Source organism: Entelurus aequoreus, linkage group LG20 (genome assembly GCF_033978785.1).
Source record: "Entelurus aequoreus isolate RoL-2023_Sb linkage group LG20, RoL_Eaeq_v1.1, whole genome shotgun sequence".
In the NCBI taxonomy this organism is placed as follows: domain Eukaryota; kingdom Metazoa; phylum Chordata; class Actinopteri; order Syngnathiformes; family Syngnathidae; genus Entelurus; species Entelurus aequoreus.
The window spans coordinates 14,736,981-14,760,937 of record NC_084750.1 but is presented as its reverse complement, the minus strand read 5'-3'; the positions used below and the strand labels follow the sequence as shown (position 1 = coordinate 14,760,937).

The 23,957-nt window shown below is 35.2% G+C and overlaps 1 long non-coding RNA gene across 1 annotated transcript; it reads left to right on the top strand.

The window, feature by feature from the left end:
• The first annotated feature begins 5,613 nt into the window (after positions 1-5,613).
• Positions 5,614-20,623, top strand: LOC133635593 (uncharacterized). Its single transcript, XR_009822082.1, has 6 exons — positions 5,614-5,722; positions 7,445-8,686; positions 8,756-8,955; positions 14,040-14,126; positions 14,206-14,301; positions 20,146-20,623. It is a non-coding gene; the product is annotated as an uncharacterized LOC133635593 (long non-coding RNA).
• Positions 20,624-23,957: the final 3,334 nt, after the last annotated feature.

Sequence of the window (23,957 nt, the reverse complement as noted above, 5' to 3'; positions counted from 1 at the left end):
TTAGCGGACATCCATTGTTTAATTTCATTAAGACACGCCTCCAGCTGACTACAGTCCGGCGTGTTGGTCAGCTTTAGGGGCATGTAGAGTTGAGTGTCATCAGCATAACAGTGAAAGCTAACACCGTACTTGCGTATGATGTCACCCAGCGGCAGCATGTAAATACTAAAGAGTGCAGGGCCAAGAACTGAACCCTGGGGAACTCCGCACGTTACCTTAACATAGTCCGAGGTCACATTGTTATGGGAGACACACTGCATCCTGTCAGTAAGATAAGAGTTAAACCAAGACAAGGCTAAGTCTGACATACCAATACGTGTTTTGATACGCTCTAATAAAATATTATGATCGACGGTATCGAAAGCGGCGCTAAGATCAAGAAGCAGCAACATAGATGACGCATCAGAATCCATCGTCAGCAATAGATCATTAGTCATTTTTGCGAGGGCTGTCTCCGTAGAGTGATTTGCCCTGAAACATATGAACATACATATGTATGAACATATGTTCATACATATGTACGTACGAATATACATATGTATGTATGAACATACATATGTATGAACATATGTATGTTCATACGTACATATGTATGTTCATACATACATATGTATGTTCATACTTATGTACGAACATACATATGTATGTACGAACATACATATGTATGTATGTACGAACATACATATGTATGAACATATGTATGTTCATACATATGTATGTTCATACATACATATGTATGTTTATACATACATATGTATGTATGTACATATATATGTATGTATGTATGTATGAACATATGTATGTTCATACATACATATGTTCATACTTATGTACGAACATATGTATGTACGAACATACATATGTATGAACATACATATGTATGAACATATGTTCATACATATGTATGTACGAACATACATATGTATGTATGAACATACATACGTATGAACATACATATGTATGAACATATGTATGTTCATACATATGTATGTTTATACATATATATGTATGAACATATGTTCATACATAAGTATGAACATACATATGTATGTATGAACATACATATGTTCATACATACATACATACATATATATGTACATACATACATATGTATGTATAAACATACATACATATGTATGTTCGTACATACATATGTATGTTCGTACATAAGTATGAACATACATATGTATGTATGAACATACATATGTACGTATGAACATACATATGTTCATACATATGTATGTTCATACATACATATGTATATTCGTACGTACATATGTATGAACATATGTTCATACATATGTATGTTCGTACATACATATGTATGTTCGTACATAAGTATGAACATACATATGTATGTATAAACATACATATGTATGAACATACATATGTATAAACATACATACATATGTATGTTCATACATACATATGTATGTATGTACATACATACATATGTATGTATGAACATATATATGTATGTTCATACATATGTATGTTCATACATACATATGTATGTACATACATATGTACATACATTTGTATGTACATATGTATGAACATACATATGTATAAACATACATATGTATGAACATATATATGTATATACATACATACATATGTATGAACATATATATGTATGTTCATACATATGTATGTTCATACATTTGTACATACATTTGTATGTACATAATTATGTATGTTTATACATACATATGTATGTTCATACTTATGTATGAACATATGTATGTTCATATTCATACATACATATGTATGTTCATACATACATACAGTATGTATGTATGTACATACATATGTAATCCTGAAATTCCTTAATACAGTTAATTCCTTGACACAATGTACAGCTTGTCTGTATATCCAACCATAACCAAAGCAAGCAGAATAACAACACATTTGACTAACATTATGGGAAATCAAGTCACCAGTGGCCTATTTATATGTGACATCACCGACCATTTATTTACCTGTCTTTACTTTATATGACTATATATATGACTATATGACTTATATGACTGTCATCTCAAGAAAACCAAAGACACTTTGGCAAAAATCTCTAAAGGAATAACAACTGAGGAAACAATCTGTGGCCTAAACAATAGTTGAGCAGTTCAGGATTGGACTTCAGTATGCAGAGAACCAAATGTGGACAATGCTTATTGTCATTTTTTAGACATATTTACTTCCATGCATAATAAACATTGCCCCGGGAAAGAATATTTTATAAAAGGAAAAAATTAAAACAGCCCTTGGATCACAAAAGGGATAATTAAAGCCTGTAAAAAGAAAAACAAACTTTTCATCAAAATAAAAACAAAAGAAGTCGAACAACGATACAAGAAGTACAAAAATAAATTAACTGATATTATTGATAAGAACAAGCAAACGGTTATATTATCACAAAAAAAACTATATGAAAAAAAAAACAATATAAAAGGAACTTGGGATGTTTTGAATAGTCTAATAAAACAAGGATAATCAAAGTTGACATGTCCTGACTACTTTATTGATGAAAAGGGTGAAGTTAAACCCAGATTCCGAACTAACAAAGGTCTTAACTCATTCTCTTTCTATGCCACATCAATGTGGAATGCGCTCCCAACAGGTATAAAAGAAAGGGCATCTCTATCCTCCTTCAAAACCGCTATAAAAGTTCACCTCCAGGCAGCTACAACCCTAAACTAACACCCTCCCCGGATTGCTAATAATCAAATGTAAACAATCAAATGCAGATTCTTTTTCTTATGCCTTCTGATCTCTCTCTCTCTCTCTCTCTCTCTCTATGTCCACTACTTGATGTCCATATCCCACCCCCCCCCCACCCCACCCCCCCTCCACACTCCTGATTGTAAATAATGTAAATAATTCAATGTGATTATCTTGTGTGATGACTGTATTATGATGATAGTATATATGATAGTATATATCTGTATCATGAATCAATTTAAGTGGACCCCGACTTAAACAAGTTGAAAAACTTATTCGGGTGTTACCATTTAGTGGTCAATTGTACGGAATATGTACTTCACTGTGCAACCTACTAATAAAAGTCTCAATCAATCAATCAATCAATTATAATATGAGTAATGTCGTGAATAAGTTCAATAGTTTTTTTTGTAAATGTTGGTCCTAAATTGGCTGTTGACATCCCAGACAATGGACTTACAAAATCAACTATTGAACAGAATTCTTCCTCATTCTTCCTCTCAGCTACAAATGAGCAGGAAGTGACAAACATTGTGCGCAAGTGTAAAAGTAAGTGCTCCACTGATATATATACCATGTATAGTATAGTATGTTATACTGAATATTGTAAAAGCCTTAACTTATATACAGTATGTAACCTATCATTCCAGACTGGCCGCTTTCCAAGTCAAATGAAAATGGCTAAGGTAACTCCGCTCTTCAAAAGTGACAGCAAACACGCTTTCACCAATTACACACCAATTACACACCAATCTCTCTTTTGCCTCACTTTTCAAACATCTTAGAGAAACTATATAACTCTCCACTGGAGTCTTTTCTTGAGAAGCATCATATAATCAATGACGGTAAGTATGGCTTCAGGTCCAAACCAACAACCTCAATGGCGATAACTGAAGCCATTGAAGAAATGACTAATGCATAAATGATATGCAGTTGGTATTTTTATTCATCGAAAGAAAGCCTTTGATACCATTAATCAATCAATCAATGTTTATTTATATAGCCCTAAATCACAAGTGTCTCAAAGGGCTGCACAAGCCACAACGACATCCTCGGTACAGAGCCCACATAAGGACAAGGAAAAACTCACCCCAGTGGGACGTCGATGTGCATGACTATGAGAAACCTTGGAGAGGACCGCATATGTGGGTAACCCCCCCCCCCCCCCTCTAGGGGAGACCAGATGCAGTGGACGTCGAGTGGGTCTGACATAATATTGTGAGAGTCCAGTCCATAGTGGATCTAACATAATATTGTGAAAGTTCAGTCCATAGTGGATCTAACATAATAGTGAGAGTCCAGTCCATAGTGGATCTAACATAATATTGTGAGAGTCCAGTCCATAGTGGATCTAACATAATAGTGTGAAAGTTCAGTCCATAGTGGATCTAACATAATATTGTGAGAGTCCAGTCCATAGTGGATCTAACATAATAGTGTGAAAGTTCAGTCCATAGTGGATCTAACATAATAGTGAGAGTCCAGTCCATAGTGGATCCAACATAATAGTGAGAGTCCAGTCCATAGTGGATCTAACATAATATTGTGAGAGTCCAGTCCATAGTGGATCTAACATAATAGTGAGAGTCCAGTCCATAGTGGATCTAACATAATAGTGAGAGTTCAGTCCGTAGTGGATCTAACATAATAGTGAGAGTCAAGTCCATAGTGGATCTAACATATTGTGAGAGTCCAGTCCATAGTGGATCTAACATAATAGTGTGAGAGTCCAGTCCATAGTGGATCTAACATAATAGTGAGAGTCAAGTCCATAGTGGATCTAACATAATAGTGTGAGAGTCCAGTCCATAGTAGATCTAACATATTGTGAGAGTCCAGTCCATAGTGGAGGAGACCATCTCGAGCGGAGACGGGAATATAGATTTTACAGAAAAAAAAAAAAACTATAGTACCATTTTTCCATTGACAGTAATAAAGAAAAAAATCGTAAATTTTACGGTCAAGTTGTGGCGACTCAGCTGCCAGTTGTTGTTTGTTTTTTTGTACTGAAAAATCACTTTTTTTCTAGTATGTAATACAAATATAATAATCAAATGCCCAGCAGTTAATTGTATAAAATCATGAGGTGAATTCCTAAATGATATACAGTTAGATACTGTCATCATCTGTGGTCTGGATGATGTTTTGTTATTGTTTGTTCGTTTTTGGACTCTTTCTAGTTCCTGTGTGCGCTCCCTTGTTTGTTTCGTCACCATGGCGACAAATTAGTTTCACCTGCCTCATTTGTTCGAGACACGCACCTGTGCTAATGAGGAGACTATTATTTAAGCCAGTTTTAGTCGGGCTGGAGACATTGTTCTGTTCATGATTGTCGTCATGCTGCGGTGACTTTGTTCCTGCTGCTCTGCCTCGCCAAGTAAGTTTTGTTGATGTAATCTATTTTTATGGGCTTTCCTCTTTTGGACGTTAAATTCCTGTTATACGCTGTTGTAGTTTATGCCTTGAGCTCTTATTGTGAAGGCGCTGAGAGCGGAAGTGATGACACGTTGTAATGTAACCGAGGGTTTATAAATGTCGCCTGTACTGTATGAAACTACAAAATAACAAACACGGAGCCTCCAAGTTTACACGAGGACCACTTTTATTTACCTTCTTCCAAAAACCTCCGCTCCATTACAACGTGTCATCACTTCCGCTCTCAGCGCCTTCAAAATAAGAGCTCAAGGCATATACTGTATAAAAATGGGTTACATGTATTTATGCCACAGTTAGTGTGTTGTCCTGAAGTCATTTGTTAATATTCTTTAACATAATTACTTGATAATATTTTTGTATTAGTGACTGCAATGCTTTAATTTGGAGCTAAAGTTGTTTATATTTGTTTGTATGTTATAATTGGTAAACAGCAGTTATATGATGTCACTTCCGCTAAATTACTTAAATTACTTCCGGTATTCGTTCGAAAACAAGTCATACATGTCGCGGTGTAAAGTAGTAATTTCTGTTGCTATCCTACACAAAGCGGCGAAGAAGCAATGCTGTAAGTTGTCTTCAATAAGTGAACATGTCGGACACGTTAAAAAAGTGTAATAGTGCCGATATGTTGAATATAATTGTCGAATTGGATACAATGTGTTCAAGTCATTCAGGCAGACGGGAGTCTCCCTCTGCTGGACATTTTGGGACATGACTGTTACATTGTCATAAGTCATTGTAGAGCAGCAGGGGTGTCAAACTCAAATACAGAGTGGGCCACAATTTAAAACTGAACAAAGCTGCGGGCCGAGGTTTAACCAATTAACCTTTTAATAGGGACCCTAACAAGTTTTGCATTGAATATTGAACAAGCAAGGCTTATGTGTACAGCTCTGGTAATGGCTACATTCGCACCCACCTGCACAAAAGTACTTCAAAATGTAACAATCAAAATAAATATGACTTTTTTTGTTTGTTTACTAGGGCACGCATATATATTATGCATTAGTTTGACCATTTCAAATCAACGATAATAAAAAGGAGATGCTTGGAAATAGCATAAAAATGTCCCAAAAACGCGATTCATAGTGTTACTTTTTGGTGTAACCACCATGAGCATTCTGTTCAGGTATATTTCTTTTATATTTTGATAAATCATCATATTTATGTATTACTAAATTTAAATATGTATTGATCAATCTTTAAGCTGTGTGTATTTGATTTCAGTTTGCTTTTGACATCTTATTTAGAATTGTAGTTGAAACTTTTACAAACTTGTGTCGCGCTCATGACGGCGTTACCAAACTAGATTATTTTGAGTATTTATTCCCTTTTTTTACATTTAGTATATTTAAATATTCATTTATAAACATTGAATACATTTCAAATATCAATAAATGCAATTGCCTTCATCTTATAGGGTAATGTTTAGTTCCAGCAAGTCATGAGCGTAACACTAAGCTTCATCACTTTGACTTGTAATATCTCTAATTCTGCTGGTGTTTTATGCTTTTTTCTTTTTGGAACATGTACTATAATACATACAATACAATAAAGTCCCGTATAAAATTATGTTTCTAGCAATACTTTGATTTTGCCTTTGAAAGTAACACTCCAATGTCCATTAGTGGAGCTGTACACTTATATAACTTTTATAGTGACATGCAAAATCGAGTTTCAAATAATGATTAAAAAATATCAGTGGCACATCAAATAAAATGTAAATAAAAATTGAATGCCTCTTTTCTATTTGCAGCCTTCTGAGGTAAATATCAAAATAAACTTTTTCTACAGGCTAATGATAAATTTGAAAATAAAATAACAATAATGAATGAATGAATCAAACTTTCCAACCTTGAAGTAGCCAGAGAAAGTGCATGAATTAAACGTTAATTTTTGCTCAGTTTGCTACACTGATTTGCTTTAACACTGAATATGGAACAAGCAACGCTCGTGTAACTTAATAGTGCAAAATCAACTTTCAAAAAACTAATGAAAAAACATCAATGGTAAAATAAAATTAAAAAAAATGTAATGCCTCGTTTCTATTTGCAGCCTTCTGAGGTAAATATCAACATTAACTTTTTCCACAGGCTAATAAATTTGAAAATAAAATAATGAATAAATCAACCATTCAGGCCTCTTTACTGCTCAGTTTGCAACACACTGATCTAATCTGAAGAAGTCGAGTAGAAGGATGGAGAAAAGGAAGATTTAGTTGTCTTCTTTACAACACATATGTCACACGTCATGTCTCACACATCAAAGAACTAAGAACTTGTTGCAGGTATGACCACTTGGTGGCGATGGAGCGCAGCGGGCGAGCTGTGGATGGGAACTACTACAACATGAGAGGAATAAACCTCAAACATCTTGTGGACCCAATTGATGACTTGTTTATTGCTGGCAGGAATGACAAGCACAGGTATGTAACACCTGAGAGACATGGCACACACCAACAAGTCAACAACAGGTATGTAACACCTGAGAGACATGGCACACACCAACAAGTCAACAACAGGTATGTAACACCTGAGAGACATGGCACACACCAACAAGTCAACAGGTATGTAACACCTGAGAGACATGGCACACACCAACAAGTCAACAAGTATGTAACACCTGAGAGACATGGCACACACCAACAAGTCAACAACAGGTATGTAACACCTGAGAGACATGGCACACACCAACAAGTCAACAGGTATGTAACACCTGAGAGACATGGCACACACCAACAAGTCAACAGGTATGCAACACCTGAGACATGGCACACACCAACAAGTCAAGAACAGGTATGTAACACCTGAGACATGGCACAAGTCAACAGGTATGTAACACCTGAGAGACATGGCACAAGTCAACAACAGGTATGTAACACCTGAGAGACATGGCACAAGTCAACAACAGGTATGTAACACCTGAGAGACATGGCACAAGTCAACAACAGGTATGTAACACCTGAGAGACATGGCACAAGTCAACAACAGGTATGTAACACATGAGAGACATGGCACAAGTCAACAACAGGTATGTAACACCTGAGAGACATGGCACAAGTCAACAACAGGTATGTAACACCTGAGAGACATGGCACAAGTCAACAACAGGTATGTAACACATGAGAGACATGGCACAAGTCAACAACAGGTATGTGTTAAAATAATTGTAAGTTATCACAAAAGACTTTGATGAAATGAGTTCCAGGCAAAAGGACGGGGGCTGTCTTTGAGGCCTACCAAGAGGAAGAAGGCTCGTAAAACTCCACTGACTTCAAAGCGGACAGATGGCAGGATCTGCTCAACTTCCAGACGGACTATTTTTGAAGTATTTCACGAACCCTTTTGGAACTCTCTTTAAACTGTTTTACGACCTCTTATTTTGAACTGTTCAGTAACCAAAGGCAACGCTGTTTACGACCCACTTCCCTCTGGAAGCAGCTGTGGTCAGGTGGGTGGAGGAAGTCAGAGGAGTGCAATCTTTTGGCAGAGCGTGCTGGAGATACTGTTCAAGGGTACGGTGTGTCCAGGTGTGTCTCCTCACGAGTCCAAATTTAATTCTGTCTGTTTAATTCTTTGCCTCTTGTCTTGTTTAATAGATGTCATCAGTGTTTGAAGCTGACATCTTCTTGGTCCTTCGAGCCGGATTCCAACACGTCTGACGATTCCAGCATGAGTGAGTGAAACCAGAAAGACCATGGCATCCAAATCCTGATTGAGGAACTGCTTTTTCTTAATTCGGGCTGGAATTGGAAGACTGATGGAAAACCGAGGGCAAGAGGAAGGAACGCATAGTTCAGTGAGTATGTTTTGAATTGCAGAGAGAGCGTGTGAGTGAGGGTTACGACGCAAAGACAAATCCTAGACTCTAACAGGTAAAAAGGTCAAAGAATTAGGAAGATGACAGAGTCCACATTAACTGAAGTTCCGTAAGATTCAAACATTGAAATTAAACCAAATTAAGTAAAAACTAAAATTGTAACAATATACTGAAGGTAAACGGAGCCCACATAAAACATTGAAATATCTGTGGATCAATATACTGAAAGTTGTGTGTGTGGGAGTAATCGCCATTAGGCTATCACTCCATATTAAAGTTGTGAGAAGTAAATAGTGGGTTACTGTGGAAGCTTTATGCAAGACACCTCCACTGGGGAACTATCTCCAGTAGAAGCGACGTGTACCACAATAATAAATTAAACCACTATTTTACAACAAAGACAAAAGTAATCCTTATAAGTTTGGCTCTGTAGGGGACGACGGATTACTCCAAATTCTTAAAATGGAAAGAGGGACCCAAAAAAATGCAGATAATTGAAATAAATGGCAAAGAAATCTAATCTCTGTGTGACACTGGAGCATGTACAATTACATGTAGAGAGTAAAATACATGGTAAAATTGAGATTGAGTGGAGAGAGACAGAGAGAGAAAAGCAAGTAGGAGTACAAATTGTGTAAACACCGGAGGTTCAAATAAAATAAAAATGGGAGAAAATCTCAAAATGCTAAAGTGAGAGAAAAGTAAAAAATAGATGGAGAAATGGAAAGGAATTAATGCAAAATGGAATAAACTAACGCGTACGACAGATGATGTGGGGGTATTGAAATAAGATATGAAGAAAATGTAGACTGATACATATATCTCAATGTGTGTATATATAATGGAACAAATAAAAACCTAGATTAATAACTATAATAAGAGTTGATATGTATAGCATGAAAAAGTGGGTTACATGTTTAGTAGCTGAGGAAAGAAGAGAAAAAAAGAATAATAAAAAAACGTTTTGCCCTTGTGAGTGCTCACAAGGGCAAAACGTGTGTGTGTGTGTGTGGGAGGTGTGAAAATGAATGTATTACATGTAAGTTTAACTTTTGACGTGTAGTCTAACATTCTTAGGTTAGATTATGTTTTAGACATTTGCAGTACACATACATCTGAGTGTTGAGCTAAGATAAGATAATAACATGACATAGAATAAATAAGGAGACATGGCAATCACGACCACTATCAGCTAGCAATAGACAACTGTTTGCTCTGAATATTGTTGAATAATAATTGCAAATAAGATATATAAACAATGGGAAGATTGTAAATTCTGAGTGTAAAAGTATAGATTAAGTGGCGTATAGACAGTTAAGTGAGTTTAAAATGTTACGTAAGAAATACATAAAGTAATACATATAATTGAATTAGGAGAAAAATAACATTAGCGTTATTAAATCATCTACAAAGTGAAGGACACAAAGTAAGCAATGCAAAAGTCTAATTATGCAAAACAGAAGTAAAGTATCTAGGACAGGGGTAGGGAACCTCGAGCCAGATGGGGCTCTTTTGAAGACTGCATCTGGCTCTCAAGTAAATCTTAGCTGACACTGCTTAACACGATAAGTAATGAATAATTCCGCTGGTAATCACAATGTTAAAAATAACATTCAAAACATTGTCATGCATTTTAAACCATCCATCCATTTTTCTACCGCACCTGTTCAAGAAGTCGCAAAAATTGTAAGAAGTATTTTATTTATTATTGGTTAGCTTCATAATAACAATGTTATTAAAAAGAATAAGAGACTTATTTTACTTTTAAAATGTTGGTCTTACTTAAAAATGCACGCGATTAGTTGTATTCAGTGTTAAAAAATATTATGGCTCTCACGGAAATGCATTTTAAAATATTTGGCTTTCACGGCTCTCTCGGCCAAAAAGGTTCCTGACATTCTAGGACATTCTCTAAACAGAGATGGACGCACTATTGTGGGAAGTAGAAAAACAGCAGTACTACAAGTACAAAAACCACAAACAAAGAAGCAAATGATGTAATTTTTAGGATTAACTAATTACTGTAGAAGTTGGATACCAAATTATGCTAAAATAGTAGCTCCATTAAATTAATGTAATCTGTAGTGTAATTCAGAAGCTGAAGCAGCATTCTGTGAAACAAAAATAGAACAGAATGTGTGATTGTTACAGCAACTGAACGTTTTGAAAGCTATCAAATGACTCAATGCAAGCTGCAGAATTAGAAGCATGTTAAGTAATGAAAGATCAAAAGGTCACAATATACACAGATAGCAAATATACATTTGCACAACACTGGAAGAATATAAGAATGATCAACAGGAGAATCTGTAACACATTGGAGAACTGATTTTAAAAAAAATTAGTAAAAGCAGTACAGCTACTAGCTAAAATAGCAATGTGCAGCACACACTAACTCAATAACAGGTATGTAACACCTGAGAGACATGGCACACACCAAGTCAACCCAACAGGTATGTAACACCTGAGAGACATGGCACAAGTCAACAGGTATGTTTGGTAGACACGCTCCTGATTAAACCCTCCCAAATGTGGTAATGACAACTAAGATGCACGTCACAATTAAACACGTACAACGCTTACAGTATAAACACTTTGTAGGGCTCGACATAAGAACAGATTGGCACAATTAACTTGATGGCAAAGACTACTTCCTGGTTAAGGCAAAACACGGTAACTTATAGACTACTGCCATCTAACGTCTTGAAGTTGCAAGTACATGCAACAGTACAGTACTTGCAAATGAGACAGTACTGAGTGTCACATGTCAAACAATATATTCCTTTTTAACACATTTGTGGTACTTAAGTGTCAGTATGGATTTAAAAGTGAAAGGTAGTCCTCCCTTGTGACTCATGAGTGGACACTAACAAGGTGACTTTAAAATGCTAAATGTAATCACATTTGAAATCGGCAGTAAAATCCAACATTGAGTCACTGTGTCATTGTTGTGTATTTCAAGTTTTTCTACTCTCCAAAAATGTCAATGGAAAAAAAAAACAACTTCTCATTGCCGAGCTTTATGTCCTTTACAAGCAAAGTTGGAGAATTACTGTGAAAGTGTAAAAAGAAGTTAACCACTGTAATATTGAAATGTATTTTTTAACATTGTCACACAAGTGTAAAAAGACGTTAGCCACTGCAATATTGAAGTAATGCATTATTTAAACAAGTGTATTCTCTAACATTGTCACACAAGTGTAAAAAGAAGTTAACCACTGCAATATTGAAGTAATGCATTATTTAAACAAGTGTATTCTCTAACATTGTCACACAAGTGTAAAAAGAAGTTAGCCACTGTAATGAAGTAATGCATTATTTAAACAAGTGTATTCTCTAACATTGTCACACAAGTGTAAAAAGACGTTAGCCACTGCAATATTGAAGTAATGCGTTATTTAAACAAGTGTATTCTCTAACATTGTCACACAAGTGTAAAAAGAAGTTAACCACTGTAATATTGAAGTAATGCATTATTTAAACAAGTGTATTCTCTAACATTGTCACACAAGTGTAAAAAGACGTTAGCCACTGCAATATTGAAGTAATGCATTATTTAAACAAGTGTATTCTCTAACATTGTCACACAAGTGTAAAAAGAAGTTAGCCACTGTAATATTGAAGTAATGCATTATTTAAACAAGTGTATTCTCTAACATTGTCACACAAGTGTAAAAAGAAGTTAACCACTGTAATATTGAAGTAATGCATTATTTAAACAAGTGTATTCTCTAACATTGTCACACGTGTAAAAAGAAGTTAACCACTAATATTGAAGTAACGTATTTAACATTGTCACACAAGTGTAAAAAGAAGTTACTTCAATATTACAGTGGTTAACTTCTTTTTACACTTGTGTGACAATGTTAAATAATAAGTTACTTCAATATTACAGTGGTTAACTTCTTTTTACACTTGTGTGACAATGTTAGAGAATACACTTGTTTAATGAGTGCATTATTTCAATATTGCAGTGGTTAACTTCTTCTTACACTTGTGTGACAATGTTAAAGAATACATTTCTATATTACAGTGGTTAACTTGTTTTTACACTTGCATGATGTTAGAGAATGAATCATTTCTATATTACAGTGGTTACCTTCTTCGTTAACCACTGTAATAGAAATGTATTCTTTAACAAAGAAGGTAACCACTGTAATATAGAAATGATTCATTCTCTAACATCATGCAAGTGTAAAAACAAGTTAACCACTGTAATAGAAATGTATTCTTTAACTTCTTTTTACACTTGTGTGACAATGTTAGACAATACACTTGTTTAAATAATGCATTACTTCAATATTAACGTGGTTAACTTCTTTTTACACTTGTGTGACAATGTTAAATAATACGTTACTTCAATATTACAGTGGTTAACTTTTTACACTTGTGTGACAATGTTAGAGAATACACTTGTTTAAATAATGCATTACTTCAATATTACAGTGGTTAACTTCTTTTTACACTTGTGACAATGTTAAATACATTAACCACTGTAATATTGAAGTAATGCATTATTTAAACAAGTGTATTCTCTAACATTGTCACACAAGTGTAAAAAGAAGTTAAAAAATACATTTCAATATTACAGTGGTTAACTTCTTTTTACACTTGTGACAATGTTAAATACATTAACCACTGTAATATTGAAGTAATGCATTATTTAAACAAGTGTATTCTCTAACATTGTCACACAAGTGTAAAAAGAAGTTAAAAAATACATTTCAATATTACAGTGGTTAACTTCTTTTTACACTTGTGTGGCAATGTTAGAGAATACACTTGTTTAAATAATGCATTACTTCAATATTACAGTGGTTAACTTCTTTTTACACTTGTGACAATGTTAAATACATTAACCACGTTAATATTGAAGTAATGCATTATTTAAACAAGTGTATTCTCTAACATTGTCACACAAGTGTAAAAAGAAGTTAAGCACTGCAATATTGAAATAACGCACTCTTTTTAAACAAGTGTATTCTCTAACAGGTGTCAAAGCCACACCTTTTGCAGTGACTGGTATGCTCTTGCTTTTTATTTACCCTCTGCACTCTTCCTAGTCACGTGACCGCCACGGTCCAATCAGCTGTGCTCATAAGCCGGTAGCAGGAAGTGGCCAGAAGACAGATTGTGTATTTCTGCTCCAGGTAGCTTTTTATATTACTTATCAACTGAAATATTGTGCTGACTGAACGTAAACTAAATGTCTATTTGTTGACTTTATAGAGGCGACTACGACTACCAGTGCTGGATGAAGTTGTGTGTGACTACCAGCGCTGGATGAAGCTGTCATGAAGTTGTGTGTGACTAGAAGACAAGTTGGTGAGTCCATGTTTCTGAATATATATATATATATGTATGTATGTATGTATGTATATATGAGTGTTTCTTCCATTGCAACAGTCTTTGTGGCATATTGTCAGTCGTCCATGTACAAGTTGTATGACTTCAACCTTGGATAACTATTTGTGTATTGAATGTACTTTTAAATGTGTTGATAATAATAAGCATGTTTAGTGCACGGACTGCTCTGTATAGGTCAGGGGTCGGCAACCCAAAATGTTGAAAGAGCCATATTGGACCACAAAAATAAATGTGTCCGGAGCCTCAAAGTAAAAGCCGTATTACATAGAGAGGGTGCGTCATGAGATGGAATGAAGAGGACTTGAAGGAAACTAAATGAGCTCAAATATAGCTAGTAGGGCTGTGAATCTTTGGGTGTCCCACGATTCCATTCAGTATCGATTCTAGGGGTCATGATTCGATTCAAAATCGTTTTTTTGGTTTTTTTCCAATTCAACACTATTCAAAAACGATATTTTCCCGATTGAAAAGGATTGTCTATTCATTCGATACATATATTTCAGCAGGATCTACCCCAGTCTGCTGACATGCAAGCAGAGTAGTAGATTTTTGTCAAAAGCTTTTATAATTGTAAAGGACAATGTTTTATCAACTGATTGCAATAATGTAAATTTGTTTGAACTATTAAATGAACCAAAAATATGACTTATTTTATCTTTGTGAAAATATTGGACACGGTGTGTTGTCAAGCTTATGAGATGCGATGCAAGTGTAAGCCACTGTGACACTATTGTTCATTTTTAATTTTGATAATGTTAATGAGGGATTTTTAATCACTGCTATGTTGAAATTGTAACTAATATTGATACTGTTGTTGATGATCATTTTTGTTTCACTACTTTTGGTTTGTGGTGTTTGTCTCCTCTCAATTGCTGTTTATTGCAGTTCTGAGTGTTGCTGGTTTGGTTTTGGAATTGGATTGCATTGTTGTGTTGTTGTTGGATTGATTAATTAAAAAAGAACAATGGTGTGACAGTGGCTTACACTTGCATCGCATCTCATAAGCTGGACAACACACTGTGTCCAATATTTTCACAAAGATAAAATAAGTCATATTTTTGATTCATTTAATAGTTAAAACAAATTTCAATTATTGCAATCAGTTGATAAAACATTGTCCTTTACAATTATAAAAGCTTTTTACAAACATCTACTACTACTCTGCCTGAAATCCATGTATTGAATGAATAGAGAATTCTTTTGAATGGGGAAAATATCGTTTTTGAATTGAAAAAATTTGATTTAGAATGGAATTGTGGGACACTCCAAGATTCACAGCCCTACATATTACATAGAGATAGTGTGTCATGAGATATAAATGGAATGAAGAGGACTTAAAGGAAACTAAATGACTTCAAATATAGCTACAAATGAGGCATAATGATGCAATATGTACATATAGTGAGCCTAAATAGCATGTTAGCATCGATTAGCTTGCAGTGATTAGCCTGATTAGCACCCCACACAAGTTAATAACATCAACAAAACTCATCTTTTGTGCATTCATGCACAACATTAAAAGTTTGGTGGACAAAATGAGACAGAAAAAAGTGGCATAAAACACGTCCTAGAAAGTTATACAAGTGTACAGCTCCACTAATGGACATTGGAGTGTTACTTTGAGGCAAAATTAAAGTATTGCTAGAAACATAATTTTATACGGGACTTTATTGTATTATACGTATAGTAAATGTTCCAAAAAGCATAAAACACCAGCAGAATTAGAGATATTACAAGTCAAAGTGATGAAGCTTAGTGTTACACTCATACTAAACATTACCCTATAAGATGAAGGCGATATTTGAAATGTATTCAATGTTTATAAATTAATATTTAAATATACTAAATGTAAAAAAAGGGAATAAATAATCAAAATCTAGTTTGGTAACGCCATCATGAGCGCAACACAAGGTTGTAAAAGTTTCAACTACAATTCTAAATAAGATGACTAAAGCAAACTAAATACACACAGCTTAAAGATTGATCAATACCTATTTAAATTTAGTAATACATAAATATGATTTATCAAAACATAAAAAATATATCTGAACAGAACACTCATGATGGTAACACTATGAATCGCGTTTTTCCACGTTTTTGGGGCATTTTTATGCTATTTCCAAGCATCTCCTTTTTATTATTGTTGATTTTAAATGGTCAAACTAATGCATATTATATATGCGTGCCCTAGTAAACAAAACAAAAAAAGTCATTTATTTTGAAGTACATTTGTGCAGGTGGGTGTGAATGTAGCCATTACCAGAGCTGTACACACATGGAAACAAACTACGATGAGTTCAAGGACCGGCAAAATGAGTAGGACAAAACGGTGCTCGCCAAATACTGGAATCAGTGAAGCATGTTTAATATAAACAGTGTGATTTATAACAATTAGGGAGGTTTGTGTCATGTTTGTCCTACAGAAACTATAATAAAACCAAAAATAAATGTTTTTCATTCATTACTTTCATTTTTGTTCATCTCCTTCATTGATGTGCATTAATGAAACCTCAGAAGCTAAACACACATTTACACAGCAATGCCTGAGAAGGAGCAGGATGAAGAAAAATCTTATTTTCCTTCAACATAACACGTAGTCTTATTCAATGGATAGCATACAAACCAAAGAAATATATTTAAATGAAAACAAACAAAGAAGTGCAAAACTTTATGAAGTACTAGCTGAACAAAAGAAGTAATATACACCTCATGGGATGAAACAAAACAAATACAAAAGATAAGTAAAATAATAAATATAAAGCAAAATGTAAACACTTATGGCTGTCCATATGATCTTATTGTTCTGTCTTTATATATATTTTTTCAATTGGAATATATTTTTACAATCTTATCTGATTGTAAAGAGAATTCCATAGTGTAACTCCCACCACTGATATGCACACTTGTTTTCAAGTTGTCCTTGACTACTGATGTTGGAAATGACCTTTTCTTCTATGCTCTTCATTCTCACAAGTCATGACAAACATTTTTTGTAAATTTGCTGGTAATGTTTTACTTTTAGCCTTAAACATAACACATCATGTCTAACTTTACTAGCTCCTGTAATTTCAATAAACATGTTAGTGTGTTCTAAGTAATCTACTTTATGAATAATCCTTATAGCTCTTTTCTGTAGTTGATACAATGCCTTCATGTTACTCTTATATGTTCTTCCACACAGTAGCTGATATATGGCAATAGAAGTGCACAATACAATATACACATTGCCCTGTAATCTAACACATATTTGACCTTATTTAATATAAAAATACTCTTTTTCCGTACATGTGCAATATGAGATTTCCGTGTCAGATCGTCATCCAGTATCACTCCTAAAAATAAAGTTCAGAAACCCTTTCAATATCAACAGTTTGATTGTTTCCTCCCTTTTCCTCTTACAAAAAATCATGAACTTTGTTTTTTTTTACATTTAATGATAATTTATTGACATTAAACCATCTCTTAAGTTTAATCATTTCCTGTTCAATAATGTTTGATAATGCTTTTAAGTAATGTCCCGAACTGTAAAAGTTGTTGTCGTCTGCAAATAATACACATTTCAATAACTTTGATACTTCACATACATCATTAATATATAAAATAAACAATTTTGGTACCAAAACCAAACCTTCTGGAATTCCACATTCAATCCTCACTTGTTCAGATGTGTTACCCACAAACTCTTGTCTGTTATCTAAATAACTTCTTAGCCAGTCTAAAAGTATTTATTTTTCATACATTTTAGCAAGAGCCGCGGGTTGCGGACCCCAGATATAGGTCATAATTTATGCTGCTAATGGTTATTAGGGACTGAATGTCCCTTTGGGACAGAGGATCCTATTGTATTTGTAATGTAGTATTATTATTATTATTATTATTATTATACCGCCGCTTCTTTGAGCTGTAATTTGACCCCCTTAACATGCTTCCAAACTCACCCTATTTGACCCCCTTAACATGCTTCCAAACTCACCCTATTTGACCCCCTTAACATGCTTCCAAACTCACCCTATTTGACCCCCTTAACATGCTTCAAAAGTCACCCTATTTGACCCCCTTAACATGCTTCCAAAGTCACCTTATTTGACCCCCTTAACATGCTTCCAAAGTCACCTAATTTGACCCCCTTAACATGCTTCCAAACTCACCATATTTAACCCCCTTAACATGCTTCAAAACTCCCCATATTTGACCCCCTTAACATGCTTCCAAACTCACCCTATTTGACCCCCTTAACATGCTTCCAAACTCACCCTATTTGACCCCCTTAACATGCTTCCAAACTCACCCTATTTGACCCCCTTAACATGCTTCCAAACTCACCCTATTTGACCCCCTTAACATGCTTCCAAACTCACCCTATTTGACCCCCTTAACATGCTTCCAAACTCACCCTATTTGACCCCCTTAACATGCTTCCAAACTCACCGTATTTGACCCCCTTAACATGCTTCCAAACTCACCGTATTTGACCCCCTTAACATGCTTCCAAACTCACCGTATTTGACCCCCTTAACATGCTTCCAAACTCACCCTATTTGACCCCCTTAACATGCTTCCAAACTCACCCTATTTGACCCCCTTAACATGCTTCCAAACTCACCCTATTTGACCCCCTTAACATGCTTCCAAACTCACCCTATTTGACCCCCTTAACATGCTTCCAAACTCACCGTATTTGACCCCCTTAACATGCTTCCAAACTCACCGTATTTGACCCCCTTAACATGCTTCCAAACTCACCGTATTTGACCCCCTTAACATGCTTCCAAAGTCACCGTATTTGACCCCCTTAACATGCTTCGAAAGTCACCGTATTTGACCCCCTTAACATGCTTCGAAAGTCACCGTATTTGACCCCCTTAACATGCTTCGAAAGTCACCGTATTTGACCCCCTTAACATGCTTCGAAAGTCACCGTATTTGACCCCCTTAACATGCTTCGAAAGTCACCGTATTTGACCCCCTTAACATGCTTCGAAAGTCACCGTATTTGACCCCCTTAACATGCTTCGAAAGTCACCGTATTTGACCCCCTTAACATGCTTCAAAAGTCACCGTATTTGACCCCCTTAACATGCTTCAAAAGTCACCGTATTTGACCCCCTTAACATGCTTCAAAAGTCACCGTATTTGACCCCCTTAACATGCTTCAAAAGTCACCGTATTTGACCCCCTTAACATGCTTCAAAAGTCACCATATTTGACACACACATCAGGACTGGCGAAAATTGCGATCTAATCAAAAAACCTAGCCCCAAAACTCAAAATTGCGCTCTATCGCCCCCTAGGAAGAAAACACAGACAAAACTGCCTGTAACTCCCAGTAGGAATGTCGTAGAGACATGAAACAAAAACCTCTATGTAGGTCTCACTTAGACCTTAGATTTCATTCACTGACAACCCCCAGCAAAAATCAACAGGAAGTTTAATTCCCACTTCAAAACAAGTTTTGTAAAAACCGGTCACCTTTTTTCCAAACATTATCTCCTCTGAGTGAGTTTGTGGTGTCTGCTTCAAACTAGCACAGGAGAGAGATTGAACCCGTCTGATTTAAAAGTTGACAAAAGAGTTTGAATTACTGCTCCGGTTTGGATTTTATGTGCCGTCAAAGTCTGTCCCGCTCTTGCAGCTTTAATTTTAGCATGTTGTGATTCTGACATGTTTGTTGATTTATATTGTACAATATTGAGGAAAGAACTGGAACATATTGTGAATGCTTTTATAATACAATTAGTGTTATTTAATGAAGATATTTTGTGTACACATGGATTTATAAGAATGGTCCTGGCTCTTACACAGGCCAGGCTGCTCTTTTGGATGGCGAGCTAAGGAAAAGAAGCATCTAGTCCAAGGATGGTTCTTGGAAGATTCCAGCCAGGGACCTCACCACCTGTTCTGGTAGGAGGCTCTCCAGCCGACCCTTTACATGTTCATCTTAACCTGCAGCACATGGACTGCACTGACATCTTTTTTTTTTCCAAGAACTTTAAGTCTGAACTGAAATTTATACAAGATCCAGAGACACTGATTCATGGAATTAGAATAGTATACTGTATATGTGTATAGTACTTGTGTTTGTTTCTTCAAATAGCTTTCATGTTGAATGGCCATTCAACTAATTGTTGTGTATTTAACATTGTCACACAAGTGTAGGGCTGCAACAAGTAATCGATTAAATTGATAATAAAAATAGTTGGTGATTAATTTAGCATAGATCCAACAAATCGATGATTATGTGCTGAGGTAATTTTTTATAGTATTATTTTTTTTTACAAACCTTTATTTATAAACTGCAACATTTACAAACAGCTGAGAAACAATAATCCAAAGAAGTATAAAAAGAGTGTAGGACCTAAGTGGTCTTTAGTGTGGGAACACTTCACTTTAAAGACTGCAAAGAAGAGAGTTTACTGCAAAATGGCACGGAAGTACAACATTGCTTCGGGAGCACCTGAAGAGGAAACATGTTGGAGCCATGGATGAAGGGAACAACTCACGGTACGTAACTTTTTAAGTCCATAGTCCGGGTACATAGACCCCTTGTGTCTGTCTGTGTGTTTTTAATGAGATTTTTTTTTTTAAGCAGCAGCAACTGTTGTGTGTTAACTTTTAGAGTGCATTTTCTGTGTTGTCTTGAGTGTCAACAGGCATTCATGAGTTTAGCTTTTTTGTGAGTAACGTTAACGTTCTGCCTTTGTTGCAACGCGGGGCTGATAATGTGACTGTGCTATATAAATATATTTTTAAATTTGAGTGATGCTTTAGTATAACTAGACGTAATGTTGGTGCAGGTATATTTCATGCTATTATTCAGAGGCAGCATAAAATGAATCCTTTATTATTCACAACAGAAACGTGTACAATATCTGATGAGTTACATTTCTGTGTTATTATTGGTGTATGCTGCACCCCCAATGTCCATTTATTTCATTAATGTGGTGATGTATTTGCCTTTTGTCAAATTATTAATTAAATGAACTATGTATGTATTGAGTTACATGTAAATGTTGCTACTATGTATGTTCATTATATGGTTTCTCTCATTTCAGAAAGAAGCCAGCATTAGTGACTTGGTACAAAGGAAGCTGTGCACACCACAGCAAGCAAGCAAGCGGCTGCATTGACTGATGCTATCCTGAATATGTTGCTAACTGACATCAATGGTGGAGGATGAAGGTTTCAGACCAGATTAGACCAAAGTGATGGAGAGGAAGTAGGAGCAGTGACATAAAAGCCACCAAGAGCAAAATAGCTGTCACTACTGACGTGTGGACAAGTGGAGCCACCTTGGCAATACATGGCATCACATTGGAGAGGAATCAGTCTGCCTTACCACCATGCCACTAGAGCAGGGGTCGGCAACCCAAAATGTTGAAAGAGCCATATTGGACCAAAAATACAAAAACAAATCTGTCTGGAGCCGCAAAAAATTAAAAGCCATATTACATGTGTCATGAGATATAAATGTAATTAAGAGGACTTAAAGGAAACTAAATGAGCTCAAATATAGCTACAAATGAGTCATAATGATGCAATATGTACATATAGCTAGCCTAAATAGCATTTTAGCATCGATTAGCTTGCAGTCACGCAGTGACCAAATATGTTTGATTAGCACTCCACACAAGTCAATAACATCAACAAAACTCACCTTTGTGCACTCATGCCCAACGTTAAAAGTGTGGTGGACAAAATGAGATAGAAAAAGTGGCATAAAACACGTCCTAGAAAGTCGGAGAAAGTTATACATGGAAACAAACTATACGGCGAGTTCAAGGACCGCCAAAATTAGTAGGACAAAACGGCGCTCGCCAAATACTCGAATCAGTGAAGCATGTTTAATATAAACAGTGTGATTTATAACAATTAGCGAGGTTTGTGTCATGTTTGTCCTCCCACAGGAAACATTCTGAAACCAAAAAATTGATTTTTTTCCCCCTCATCTTTTTCCATTCTTCATACATTTTTGAAAAATCTCCAGAGAGCCACTAGGACGGCGCTAAAGAGCCGCATGCGGCTCTAGAGCCGCGGGTTGCCGACCCCCGCACTAGAGGAAAGACATTCAGCATCCAACATGGCAGAATGGTTGGAATAGGTTGCCAGGTTAGAAATCCCCACAAGTAAAATATTGCTATTGTGCACTTAAGGAAAAACAACCTTTTTGTAACGTTTTCCTTGTTTTATTTGGCAAGTTGAAAGAACATGGTGTCAGTATGCTCTTATTTTTTTCTCAATAAAATACTGGAAAGGATAGAAATGTAGTTTGTCTCTTTTATCCGATTATTAATCGATGTAATAATCGACAGATTAATCGATTATCAAATTAGTTGTTAGTTGCAGCCCTACACAAGTGTAAAAAGTTAGCCTCTGTAATATAGAAGTAATGCATTATTTAAACGAGTGTATTCTCTAACATTGTCACACAAGTGTAAAAAGAAGTTAACCACTGTAATAGAAATGTATTCTTTAACAATTAAGGTAACCACTGTAATATAGAAATGATTCATTCTCTAACAGTCATGCAAGTGTAAAAAGAAGTTAACCACTGTAGTATTGAAGTAACTTCTTTTTACACTTGTGTGACAATGTTAAATATGTTAACCACTGTAATATAGAAATGTATTTTTTAAACATTGTCACACAAGTGTAAAAAGAAGTTAACCACTGTAATATTGAAGTAACTTCTTTTTACACTTGTGTGACAATGTTAGACAATACACTTGTTTAAATAATGCATTACTTCAATATTACAGTGGTTATTTAAACAAGTGTATTGTCTAACATTGTCACAAGTGTAAAAAGTTAACCACTGTAATAGAGAAATGTATTTTTTAAACATTGTCACAAGTGTAAAAAGAAGGCAACCACTGTAATATTGAAGTAACTCCTTTTTACACTTGTGTGACAATGTTAGAGAAGAATACACTTGTTTAAATAATGCATTACTTCAATATTACAGTGGTTAACTAAAAGAGTTTTTATTAATAATATGGTGAGGTTTAGTAAGTCTTTCCATGTTGTCCATTTAACCACATTTGTATTAATGATATTAGGATTGTATCAAAGTGGTTGATTTACAAGTGTCAATGACTTGATTCCTAGTATTTTCTGACAGTTAGAATGTTAAAGGCGGCTTCTATTGGGCTCTGCCTCAATTTGTTAATAATATAATATAAGCTCCCCACATCAATGTCCATGTCCAAACTCATTAACATCTTTTTTTGTATGTTGATTGGGTTTTTATCTACAGAAGAATTAAAGTAAAATTAAGTGGCTTGCTTGTTCACTTCTTACATTAGTATATCTCCTTCAGTTGTGAACAAGCAAGCCACTTAATTTTTCTGCAGATAAGGACTGGATCAACATAGAAAAGATGTTAATGAATTTGGACATTGATGTGGGGAGTTTCTATTATTAAAAAAAAAACCTAACGAATTGAGGCAGAGCCCAATAGAAGCCACCTAACATACTAAAACTGTCAAATACTAGGAATCAAGTCAATGACATCTGTCAATCAACAGCTTTGGTACAATCCTAATATAATGAATAAAAATGTGGTTAAATGGACAACATGGAAAAGAGGTATTACTAAACCATCATTATTAATAAAA